This window comes from Pelobates fuscus, chromosome 11, assembly GCF_036172605.1.
Source record: "Pelobates fuscus isolate aPelFus1 chromosome 11, aPelFus1.pri, whole genome shotgun sequence".
NCBI lineage: Eukaryota > Metazoa > Chordata > Amphibia > Anura > Pelobatidae > Pelobates > Pelobates fuscus.
This window is the reverse complement of record NC_086327.1, coordinates 84796150-84808432: the sequence shown is the minus strand read 5'-3', so window position 1 is coordinate 84808432 and position 12283 is coordinate 84796150.

Below are 12283 nucleotides of genomic sequence, written 5' to 3'. Positions count from 1 at the left end.
CATAAATCCTGGACTGGTAGGGGGTACTTGAGGACTGGATTGGGAACCCCTGCTCTAGAAGAGGTTTGATGCATAAACGTCTGTTCTCTCCTCTGGAGTGTGCAGCGTGTCTGTTACAAGAGATATGAGCTTGTCCACTGGTCTCCTGTTAATCGCTTTGTTCCAGGGTTCACTAGCTCCTGCTGCTTCTTTAGAGTGGACTATGTCACTATCTGAATCCAAAGATGATGTGGCAGGTTTTGATTTTTTTTGAGCATGGAAATGACATGGCCTTATGATTTTATATATATATATATGTATATATATATATATATATATTTACAGTCCATCACATCAAGAATTCTGTGGTCTCACCTCGTTTTTCTACGGTCACATATAGGGGGAAGTGGGAAAATAAGCCATTGAATGAAATTAAGAAATAAGACCATCTGAATAAATTTTAAGAATTTTTTTTAGAAATGTAAGAATCAGGCTAATATGAAAAGTTAACTTAATCAGGTAAGAATAAGCAGAGGCCGCTAATGTGAGCGGAATACAGCCGTATGCCAAAAAGTAGCTTGGTTTAATTTAATTTTCCATGGATTTTTTTTTTTTTGGTGCATGTTCCTTTAAATCTTTGGTTATGCGCGTGCCCTGCTCATTTGCAGGGGCTCCAAGCACTGAAGAGAAAATGATTCAGAGCCGCCTGTTCATCGTGGCTGAGATTATTGAGCTGAACAGACATGGGGGAACTCTCTCCAAAACGGAGAGCTGGAAATAATAAGATAAAAGAGAGGCCAGAAGGCCTTACAGATGCCTCAACCCAATCTGCTCAAGCATAACTTACCAGGAGAATGCTTCCCACTTCACCCAGTCGTTGGGGAGGGGACACACCAAGGAGGACTATACCTACATGCTGCACACAAGTTTTTAACTATATGAAGTATCCTACGCAGCAGTTTCCTACCCTAGTAGGAAACCTGAACCAGTTAGTCCTGCCCAGGCAGGCTGTTTACTTGTTCCTTCCGGGGAGGCTGAACTCCCCAGGTAGTACCATGTTAAACATGGTATATGAGACCCAAACAAATAGAATTATACAGGGGAATAAACTATCACTTCCTGTCAATTGGAACGGGAAAAAAAAGACTGGGGTGTTCAGGGGGATGGGGGATTTTATTGAGTTTGTTCCTGTCCTGACAGCTGGGGAGGAGCTTTATCCATTAGTAATGCTGCCATGTTTAGCCAGGAGAGTTGTGAATCGAGGACCAGATAGTGGCCTTGCATATTTATTCCGGAGTGGCAAAGGCCTGGGAGGCAAAGTGAGACTGTAAGAAAAGAGTAGAAAGATACAAACATTTAGAAGCCAGCAAAATGGCTTCTTTAATCCAACATGCAATTGAATAGAGCCTTTGGATGCTATTTTGCACCTTTTAAGGCCTTGGTATAGAATGAACAGCTGTTTAAACTTTCTAAATTCACTAGGTCTGCCAAGATAGATCTACAGTGTTATTTTTCATTTAACAAAACGTTAAGAAGTATAATTTTGTGGTTAATGTTAAAGGATAACTATAGTGTCAGGAAAACAAGTTCCTGACACTATATACAGTTGCAATAAAAAGTGTGTGAACCCTTTGTAATGATATGGATTTCTGCACAAATTGGTCATAAAATGTGATCTGATTATCATCTAAGTCACAACACTAGACAATCACAGTCTGCTTAAACTAATAACACACAAAGAATAAAATGTTGCCATGTTTTTATTGAACACACCATGTAAACATTCACAGTGCAGGTGGAAAAAGTATGTGAACCCTTGGATTTAATAACTGGTTGAACCTCCTTTGGCAGCAATAACTTCAACCAAACGTTTCCTGTAGTTGCAGATCAGACGTGCACAACGGTCAGGAGTAATTCCTGACCATTCCTCTTTACAGAACTGTTTCAGTTCAGCAATATTCTTGGGATGTCTGGTGTGAATCGCTTTCTTGAGGTCATGCCACAGCATCTCAATCGGGTTGAGGTCAGGACTCTGACTGGGCCACTTCAGAAGGCGTATTTTCTTCTGTTTAAGCCATTCTGTTGTTGATTAACTTCTATGCTTTGGGTCTTTGTCCTGTTGCAACGCCCATCTTCTGTTAAGCTTCAGCTGGTAGACAGATGGCCTTAATTTCTCCTGCAAAATGTCTTGATAAACTTGGGAATTAATTTTTCCTTCAATGATAGCAATCCGTCCAGGCCCTGACGCAGCAAAGCAGCCCCGAACCATGATGCCCCCACCACCATACTTCACAGTTGGGATGAGGTTTTGATGTTGGTGTGCTGTGCCTCTTTTTCGCTACACATAGTGTTGTGTGTTTCTTACAAACAACTCAACTTTGGTTTCATCTGTCCACAGAATATTTTGTCAGTACTGCTGTGGAACATCCAGGTGCTCTTGTGAAAAACTGTAAACGTGCAGCAATGTTTTGTTTGGACAGCAGTGGCTTCCTCTGTGGTATCCTCCCATGAAATCCATTCTTGTTTAGTGTTTTACATATTGTAGATTCGCTAACAGGGATGTTAGCATTTGCCAGTGACTTTTGTAAGTCTTTAGCTGACACTCTAGGATTCTTCTTCACCTCATTGAGCAGTCTGCGCTGTGCTCTTGCAGTCATCTTTACAGGACGGCCACTCCTAGGGAGAGTAGCAGCAGTGCTGAACTTTCTCCATATATAGACAATTTGTCTTACCGTGGACTGATGAACAGCAAGGCTTTCGGAGATACTTTTATATCCCTTTCCAGCTTTATGCAAGTCAGCAATTCTTAATCGTAGGTCTTCTGAGAGCTCTTTTGTGCAAGGCATCATTCACATCAGGCAATGCTTCTTGTGAAAAGCAAACCCAGAACTGGTGTGTGTTTTTTATAGGGCAGGGCAGCTGTAACCAACACCTCCAATCTCATCTCATTGATTGGACTCCAGTTGGCTGACATCTCACTCCAATTAGCTCTTGGACATGTCATTAGTCTAGGGGTTCACATACTTTTTCCACCTGCCCTGTGAATGTTTACATGGTGTGTTCAATAAGAACATGGCAACATTTCATTCTTTGTGTGTTAATAATTTAAGCAGACTGTGATTGTCTATTGTTGTGACTTAGATGATGATCAGATCACATTTTATGACCAATTTGTGCAGAAATCCATATCATTCCAAAGGGGTCACATACTTTTTCTTGCAACTGTAACCCTTAGGTCCCCCCTCCCACTGGGCTGAAGGGGTTAAAACCCCTTCAGCTACTTACTTTGATCCAGTTCCGGGCTCCCTCGGCGCTGGTGACCTCTCCTCCCACTCCAACGTCAGCTCCTGAGTTGAGCGGAATGCGCATGCGCGGCCAGAGCCGCATGCGCATTAAAAACGCCCATAGCAATGCATTTCTCAATGCTTTCCTATGGATGTTCTGCACGCTAAATGCGATTTTCTCATTCAGCGTCGCAGAAGCGCCTCTAGCAGCTATCAGGAAGACAGCGACTAGAGGATGGATTAACCCTGCAATGTAAACATAGTAGTTTCTCTGAGCTGAGTGGTCTGGGTGACTATAGTGGTCCTTTAACAGTTCATGGTACTTTAGCGCAAAAGGTGGATGGAGTCTGAGTACCACTTTCCCAATATGGCAAACCAAGTATGGTGGATTGCAAACCATTGTCTGAATTTCTCAAAATCTTTTAGTAGAAGTGATTTCTACCATAGAAATAGTTTTCCAGGTAAGGACATTCAGATGACAATCGTGGAGGGTTTAATGTAGAGCAGAAAGAACCAAATTAAGGTTCCACAGGGGAATCATATCTCTGATGGTGGGAGTCAAATTAGAGACCGTTCTGATAAAATGAGACACCAGAGGCCAAATCTCTAATGGAATAAAAACTGCTGAGGGGGGTGCAGCTTAGCTTTTGAGGTGGATGGACGTGTGTTTCCTCTGCTCTGACAATAATTGAGCTATTTTGGCATACTTAAAGCATTATAGTGGCTATAACCTGAAAATTATTGTAACCCAGCTTCACTCTACCAAGGATGGGCTGTAAATCCAAGAAAGCACGATCAGAAAAACCCAGATTGGGGGGGGGGGCTATATCGGGCACCTCTTCTGTTGGGCCGAGAGTGCTGCTGGGCCTGCAATGGCCTCTTAGCAGGGCTGTTCAGAGTTTTCGGAGGAGCTGTCGGCAGATGCAGAGGATGACATTCTGCCAGCACGACTGGCAGCTACCAGCGCCCCAGGGCAGATTGACTCAACACAGTTAAAAGTTATGAAGGCCCTACTTGCTGAACTGCAGTCTACGATCTTAGCAGATGTTGCAGCACTCCAGGTGGATCTCACTGGCCTGAGGGGACAACTCCAGATGGTGGAAACTACCACGAACTGCTAGAGCAATCTTCCCAGGAGGTGATCAGCCATTCTCGAGGATGCACACCTTCGATATAACTTAAAGATGAGGGTCAATCCTAATGAATTTGAGACAGCTGAAGTACTCCACTTCCTCCAGAGGCTTTTTACAGCCTTGTTAACCCCTAAGCTGGCTTAAAAGAAACTGCTGGAAGGCTTTTTTAGGCTCCTTAAACCAGCCAGAGCACCAACTGCTGTGACACGAGATGTGGTGGTCCAGTTTGAAACCAGCTGTGATAAGGTCACTATCACCACAGCAGTAAGGGATAAATCCCATTTCATGTTCGTGTTGATGCAACTTACCTTCTTCACAAATAAAATAAAGAACAGTATCAGCGCTTGGTTAATATACCCCTATATTACACATAGGGATCAACTGTAAAGATATATAAAACAGAAGAGTTCCAATTCCAGTCTTAATGTGGATGCTTTCAAATGTCCGTAGGGATTTGATAGTTGTAACAGTAAACTTTGTCTTTATATGTATCCAACCTTCAATAAAGAAGATACTGACATAGCGTAATATAGTTACAATATTTTATTTCCCATACGAAAACCCCCCCATAAGAAGAACTCTTACAGTGTAAAGTGGTGAAACCTATTTCTAAGGTTCACAATAAACATTTAGTGATGCAGAGTATTAGTTGGTGGATAGATGGTTACCGCTCCGTTGATATTCAATTCTAGACCGGTCCTGTGCACACGGATCAGTCCTCACGGAAACGCCAACCAACCGGTACTGCTGCAGACACTCCAAATTCAAAAAATCCCACCAGAAACACGATCTACGCGTTTCGCTCGTTCTAACGAGCTTTCTCAAGATACCGAGAGCTTTCTCAAGATACCAAATTAAAAAAATCCCGCCAGAAACACGATCTACGCGTTTCGCTTGTTCTAACGAGCTTTCTCAAGATACCAAGAGCTTTCTCATGATACCAAATTCAAAAAATCCCCTTGGTATCTTGAGAAAGCTCGTTAGAACAAGCAAAACGCGTAGATCGTGTTTCTGGCGGGATTTTGTGAATTTGGAGTGTCTGCAGCAGTACCGGTTGGTTGGCGTTTCCGTGAGGACTGATCCATGTGCACAGGACCGGTCTAGAATTGAATATCAACGGAGCGGTAACCATCTATCCACCAACTAATACTCTGCATCACTAAATGTTTATTGTGAACCTTAGAAATAGGTTTCACCATTTTACACTGTAAGAGTGTCAGGGTACCTGTGGTCTCTACCTCCGAAAGAGGTAGAGACTTAGCAGTTCCTCCATCCAGACGGTCTGATGGCTCCCTTCCCCGCGGTCTATCCGGTCATGCTAGGCCGGCCGCGAGGGAGTGACTGCCTTTTACAGCATCTAGGCAGGAAGTAGTCATCAGGACACGCCCCCGGAACAACCTGTCAGTCAATGGCTGCAGGACCAATCAGGACGCCTTGGAGGCGTGGTTACTGCTCTGAACAGCGTATTTAACAGAGCTTCTTTCATTAGCTCATTGCCCTGTCGTGGTTCTAGCTTGTTCTAGTCACTCAGGGCTTGTGTATTCTATTATCCCTTTTGGTTTTGACCCGGCTTGTTTACCTTACTCTTCTTATCTCTGTTACCCTTGATTCGGCTTGTCTCTCGCTTACCTGTCTTCTGTTACCCTCGACCTCGGCTTGTCTTTTTTTTTTTAAATTCTATGTTTTTATTGTGCAGGTAGGTACATAACATTTCTATACGCCACAACAGCGTTCATATAGATATGCATACAAGCTTATTCGTGGCATTAATATGTGCACATTTTTAAAGTATAAACAGTCGGGTTGTTACAGAGTTAAAACAATCAATGGTAAATCGTAGCTTAAGTCCCGTTTCCAGTGAGTTGACATCTAGCTGTACACACTAAAAATACTATGTCTGCTTAAACGTTGGCTGTTCTTTTCCTAGATGTTTGTGCATACATATCAGATAAAAAATGTAATCGTCGCTGAGTTTTAGCTTTTAAGAGGAAACCTGAACAGTAGGTAAACATAGCTCAATACCTGTTCCTATCCAATAAGCAGCAATATAATGGCTGTGCACATAGTTTAGCATATTACCAGTGCTATATCTGTATGCGTGGTCTCACATCCTATGCATCAGCTCCTGTGGGTGTATATGCTAAGTGCGGGATATAGCATGTGCATTAACATGAATGAAGTATACTTGTACCCTCTAACCAAAAATCAAGATGAGAGAACAGGTGCATGTTAAGCTGGCGAAACAGTGGCATTGACAGTAGTGCATTTTTACGTAATGCTTATAACTTTAACCAATTTAGTACTGCACAGTTTTTATATTAAACATGCATGCAAGGAACTGTACATAGGGTATGTACTTTAAAGAAAAACAATATACAAGTAAGTGCTGTCTGTGAATGTAAATGTTTGATTAGCCTATAATGCGTACTGAAGGCAGCATGGGCTGAGCGCATATATGATTGAGCAGGTACTGCCGTAAATTACGGGTAATATGGACCTGCTAAGCAGTGTCCTCAGTTGCACGCTCAGTAATAGGGGGGTGAGGGCATGCTGTAGGCATGAGGTGACATAAAAGGTGAAAAATAATGCTATCAAACGTTCACTGTAGGTAATTGTCACGCCAGTCGCCTTTTTACGCGACCTCGGCTTGTCTTTGACCATTCTATACTGTACTACTTACGTTAGTCCGGCCATTCTAAGGTCCGGTATACGTATCTGGCTACTGTTTGTACTCTGCGTGTTGGATCCCTGTCCCGATCCTGACATTACGACAGGGCCAATGGATCCTGCAAGTACAAACAGTCAGCTGACTGCTCCTGATCCTAGGTTTGAAGCCATGGATCACAGAATGGATCAGATGGCGCTTGCGCTACAGGCTCTATTAGCTTGTGCCAATAACCCACCAGAGGAGATACGTAATACCCCTGTTTCTCCTGTCTGTTCAGGTCTAGAGGTAGCCACAGTGGGTGCTTCTTCTCGCATTACCCCCCCAGTACGCTATGGTGGGGCTCCTGAGAAGTGTCGTGGTTTTTTAAACCAAATTAGTATCCACTTTGAATTGCAACCTCGCTCTTATCCTACAGATAGGGCAAAAGTAGGATTTATTATCACCCTACTCATTGAGAAAGCTCTGAGATGGGCCAACCCACTATGGGAGAACGATAACCCATTAGTTTATAACTATAACGCATTTGTAGCTGCTTTTAGAAGAACATTTGACCCTCCAGGTAGAAAGGTTAATGCAGCCAGATTACTGTTGCGCCTGAGACAGGAGAACCGAACACTGGTGGATTATGCACTAGAGTTCAGGTCTCTGGCGGCAGAAATCAAGTGGAATGAGCAGGCGTATATGGATGTATTTTTGAATGGCCTATCTGATGTAATCCTTGATGAGGTTGCTACCAGAGAACTCCCTGAGAATTTAGAGGATTTAATTTCGTTCATCTCTCGTATAGATGAACGTCTAAGAGAGAGACAGAACACTCGAGAGAGGAACCAGAGACCTTTTTTTAGGTTAGCTCCTGCTTTTCCAAGTCCTGACTCCACGATATCTTTGCTTACTGAACCTATGCAGATAGGGTATACCCGCCTCTCTGAGGAGGAAAGACAGCACAGGAGAAGAGAGGGTTTGTGTATGTATTGTGGAGCCAAGGGTCATTTACTCTCGAACTGTTCTAACCGCCCGGGAAACGCTCGCACCTAAGTCCCTCTAGAGGACAGGCCTTGGGTGTTTCTATTTTGTCCTCTACTCCTAATTATAAGGATCACAGGCTTCTGCTACCAGTTTCCTTAACTTGGGGGAAGGAAGTAGTAAGGGCTATGGCATTGATAGATTCCGGTGCTGCTGAGAATTTTATCGACCAAGCCTTTGCTAGTAAGAACAATTTTCCATCCCAGCTAAGGGAGACACCTTTGGCCGTTGAGGCCATAGATGGTAGACCACTACTAGACCCTGTTATCTTCCGTGAGACCGTACCCATTGATTTAAATGTTGGTATCCTACACGTGGAGAATTTATCTCTTCTGCTCATTTCGTCTCCTTCCGTTCCCATAGTTCTGGGGTACCCATGGTTGAAAAAACATAACCCTATTATCGATTGGGAGTTAGGAGAGATACTCTCGTGGGGCCAGGGCTGCCAGGATCGGTGTTTGTGCAAGGTTTCTCCATTAGCTAATATTAACATACCGGAGAATCCTACTCAGTCCACAGAAAGACAAATACCAGACCTTTACCTAGACTTAAGGGCAGTGTTTGACAAGAAGAATGCCGATTCTTTGCCTCCACACAGGTCATTTGACTGTAAGATTAAGCTTCTACCCGGCACTATGCCTCCAAGGGGCCATGTATATCCTTTGTCTGTTCAGGAAAACTCGGTTCTAGAGGAGTATATTCGGGAGAATTTAGAAAAGGGATTCATCAGGAGGTCTTCTTCTCCGGCCGGGGCTGGGTTCTTTTTCATTAAGAAGAAGGATGGCACGCTGAGACCTTGTATCGATTACCGAGGCTTGAATAAAATAACTGTCAGAAATGCCTATCCTATCCCACTGATTACCGAGTTATTTGATCGTCTTAAGGGCTCCAAAATCTTCACCAAGTTAGATCTCAGAGGGGCTTACAATTTGGTGAGAATCCAGCAAGGTCACGAGTGGATGACGGCATTCAATACCCGGTATGGCCATTACGAATACACTGTTATGCCATTTGGACTATGCAATGCTCCTGCAGTATTTCAAGATTTGATTAATGAGGTACTTAGGGAGTTTCAGCATGATTGTGTTATTGTTTACCTGGACGACATACTAATACACTCTAAGGAGATTGAGACTCACCATAGACAGGTCAGAAAGGTATTACACAAGCTGCTGCAACATGGTCTATATTGCAAATTGGAAAAGTGCAGTTTTGATCAGTCTCAGGTAGACTTTCTTGGATACGTGATTTCTGGGGAGGGTTTTAAAATGGATCCTGTAAAACTCCAGTCTATTTTAGACTGGCCCTTGCCCAAAGGACTCAAGGCTATCCAAAGGTTTATTGGTTTTTCCAACTACTATAGGCGCTTCATTAAAGGATACTCCTCTATCATTGCGCCTATTACCAATATGACCAAACAAGGGGCTGATAATAAGTTCTGGTCTAAGGAAGCTCTTGGTGCTTTCAAGACTCTCAAGGAACTTTTTGCCTCGGCTCCCATTCTAGTCCATCCTGATACGACTCTGCCTTTCTTGCTCGAGGTCGATGCCTCTGAGACAGCAGTTGGGGCTGTTCTGTCTCAAAGGTTAGGGGTGGATAAACCGTTACACCCTTGTGGTTTTTTCTCTAAGAAATTTTCTGGGCCTGAGAGCAGATATGACATCGGGGAAAGGGAACTGTTAGCAGTCATTAAAGCCTTAAAGGAGTGGAGACATTTGTTGGAGGGGACCCTACACCCCATTACGATTTTGACGGACCACAAAAACTTGTCCTATATTGGGGAGGCTAAGCGCTTATCCTCTAGACAAGCTCGTTGGTCCTTATTCCTGACTCACTTCAATTATGTACTGACTTACAGACCTGGTTCTAAAAACTCTAAAGCCGATGCATTATCTCGCCAATATGAACCTTCTACTGTACCTGAACCAGTTCTTTCTTCTATAGTTCCGAAATGCAATATCATTGCTAATACGAATCTCAGGATTCATTCTCCATTACTGGCCGAGATCATTAAGTTGCAACATCTAGCACCTAAACAGACTCCTGCGGGCCGTCATTTCGTTCCCCCTGCTCTTCAACTGGAACTTTTACAGTGTTTACATAATAGCAAGATGGCGGGACATCCTGGTATTCGCAAAACTTACGCGTTGATCTCTAAGGACTTCTGGTGGCCTGCTTTACGGAGGGATATTGAGGAGTTCATCGCTGCATGTGAAGTTTGTACTAAAACCAAACAACCCCATACGCTTCCATGTGGATTCCTGCACCCCTTGGAGGTTCCAGAAAAACCATGGTCCTGTTTGGCCATGGACTTTATTGTCGATCTACCTATCTCTAAAAGACAGACTGTTATCCTCACCGTGGTTGACAGGTTTACTAAGATGGCACACTTCATTCCCCTGCCTAAACTCCCGTCTTCTCCCGAATTGGCAGAGATATTCGCTAAGGAGATTTTTCGCCTACATGGGATACCCTCTCAAATTGTATCGGACAGAGGCTCCCAATTTGTTTCCCGCTTTTGGAGGTCCTTCTGCTCTCAACTTGGTATTAAATTAAACTTTTCTTCTGCCTATCATCCTCAGTCTAACGGAGCTGCTGAACGTACCAACCAGAAAATTGAACAATATTTACGATGCTTTGTTTCTGAACACCAGGATGATTGGGTCGGTTTGATTCCTTGGGCGGAGTTTGCACACAACAATCTCGTTTGCGATTCTACTCATTCAAGCCCCTTCTTCATGAATTATGGTTTTCATCCGTCTATTCTTCCTTCGGATTCCCCTTCCCAGGGGGTGCCGTCGGTTGATGTTCATGTTGCCAATTTGAGGAAGTTGTGGGATCAAACTCGACAAATCCTTGTGCACAACTCTATGTTGGTCAAGAAACACGCTGATAAACGTAGAAGGGCGGCTCCGGTCTTTGTTCCAGGTGATAGGGTATGGCTGAGCACGAGGAACATCCGTTTAAAAGTGCCCTCCATGAAGTTCGCTCCTCGTTATATTGGACCCTACAGGGTGCTGACCCGTATCAATCCGGTTGCGTATCGTTTAGCTCTTCCTAATACCTTACGCATCTCGAACTCGTTTCACGTTTCATTGCTGAAACCACTCATATGTAACAGATTTTCCTCCACAATAGCCCCTCCTCGCCCCGTTCAGGTGGAGGGTCAGGAGGAGTATGAGGTTAACTCTATTATTGATTCTCGAATCTCCCGGGGGAGAGTACAATATCTGGTTGATTGGAAGGGATATGGTCCTGAGGAGAGGAGTTGGGTACCTCAGGAGGATGTTCATGCTCCCCGTCTCCGCAGGGCGTATCACTCTCGCTTCCCATCTCGTCCCGGTTCATTCCGCCCGGTGGGCGTATCTGAGAGGGGGGGTACTGTCAGGGTACCTGTGGTCTCTACCTCCGAAAGAGGTAGAGACTTAGCTGTTCCTCCATCCAGACGGTCTGATGGCTCCCTTCCCCGCGGTCTATCCGGTCATGCTAGGCCGGCCGCGAGGGAGTGACTGCCTTTTACAGCATCTAGGCAGGAAGTAGTCATCAGGACACGCCCCCGGAACAACCTGTCAGTCAATGGCTGCAGGACCAATCAGGACGCCTTGGAGGCTTGGTTACTGCTCTGAACAGCGTATTTAACAGAGCTTCTTTCATTAGCTCATTGCCCTGTCGTGGTTCTAGCTTGTTCTAGTCACTCAGTGCTTGTGTATTCTATTATCCCTTTTGGTTTTGACCCGGCTTGTTTACCTTACTCTTCTTATCTCTGTTACCCTTGATTCGGCTTGTCTCTCGCTTACCTGTCTTCTGTTACCCTCGACCTCGGCTTGTCTTTGACCATTCTATACTGTACTACTTACGTTAGTCCGGCCATTCTAAGGTCCGGTATACGTATCTGGCTACTGTTTGTACTCTGCGTGTTGGATCCCTGTCCCGATCCTGACAAAGAGTTCTTCTTATGGGGGGGTTTTCGTATGGGAAATAAAATATCGTAACTATATTACGCTATGTCAGTATCTTCTTTATTGAAGGTTGGATACATATAAAGACAAAGTTTACTGTTACAACTGTCAAATCCCTACGGACATTTGAAAGCACCCACATTAAGGCTGGGATTGGAACTCTTCTGTTTTATATATCTTTACAGTTGATCCCTATGTGTAATATAGGGGTATATTAACCAAGCACTGATACTGTTC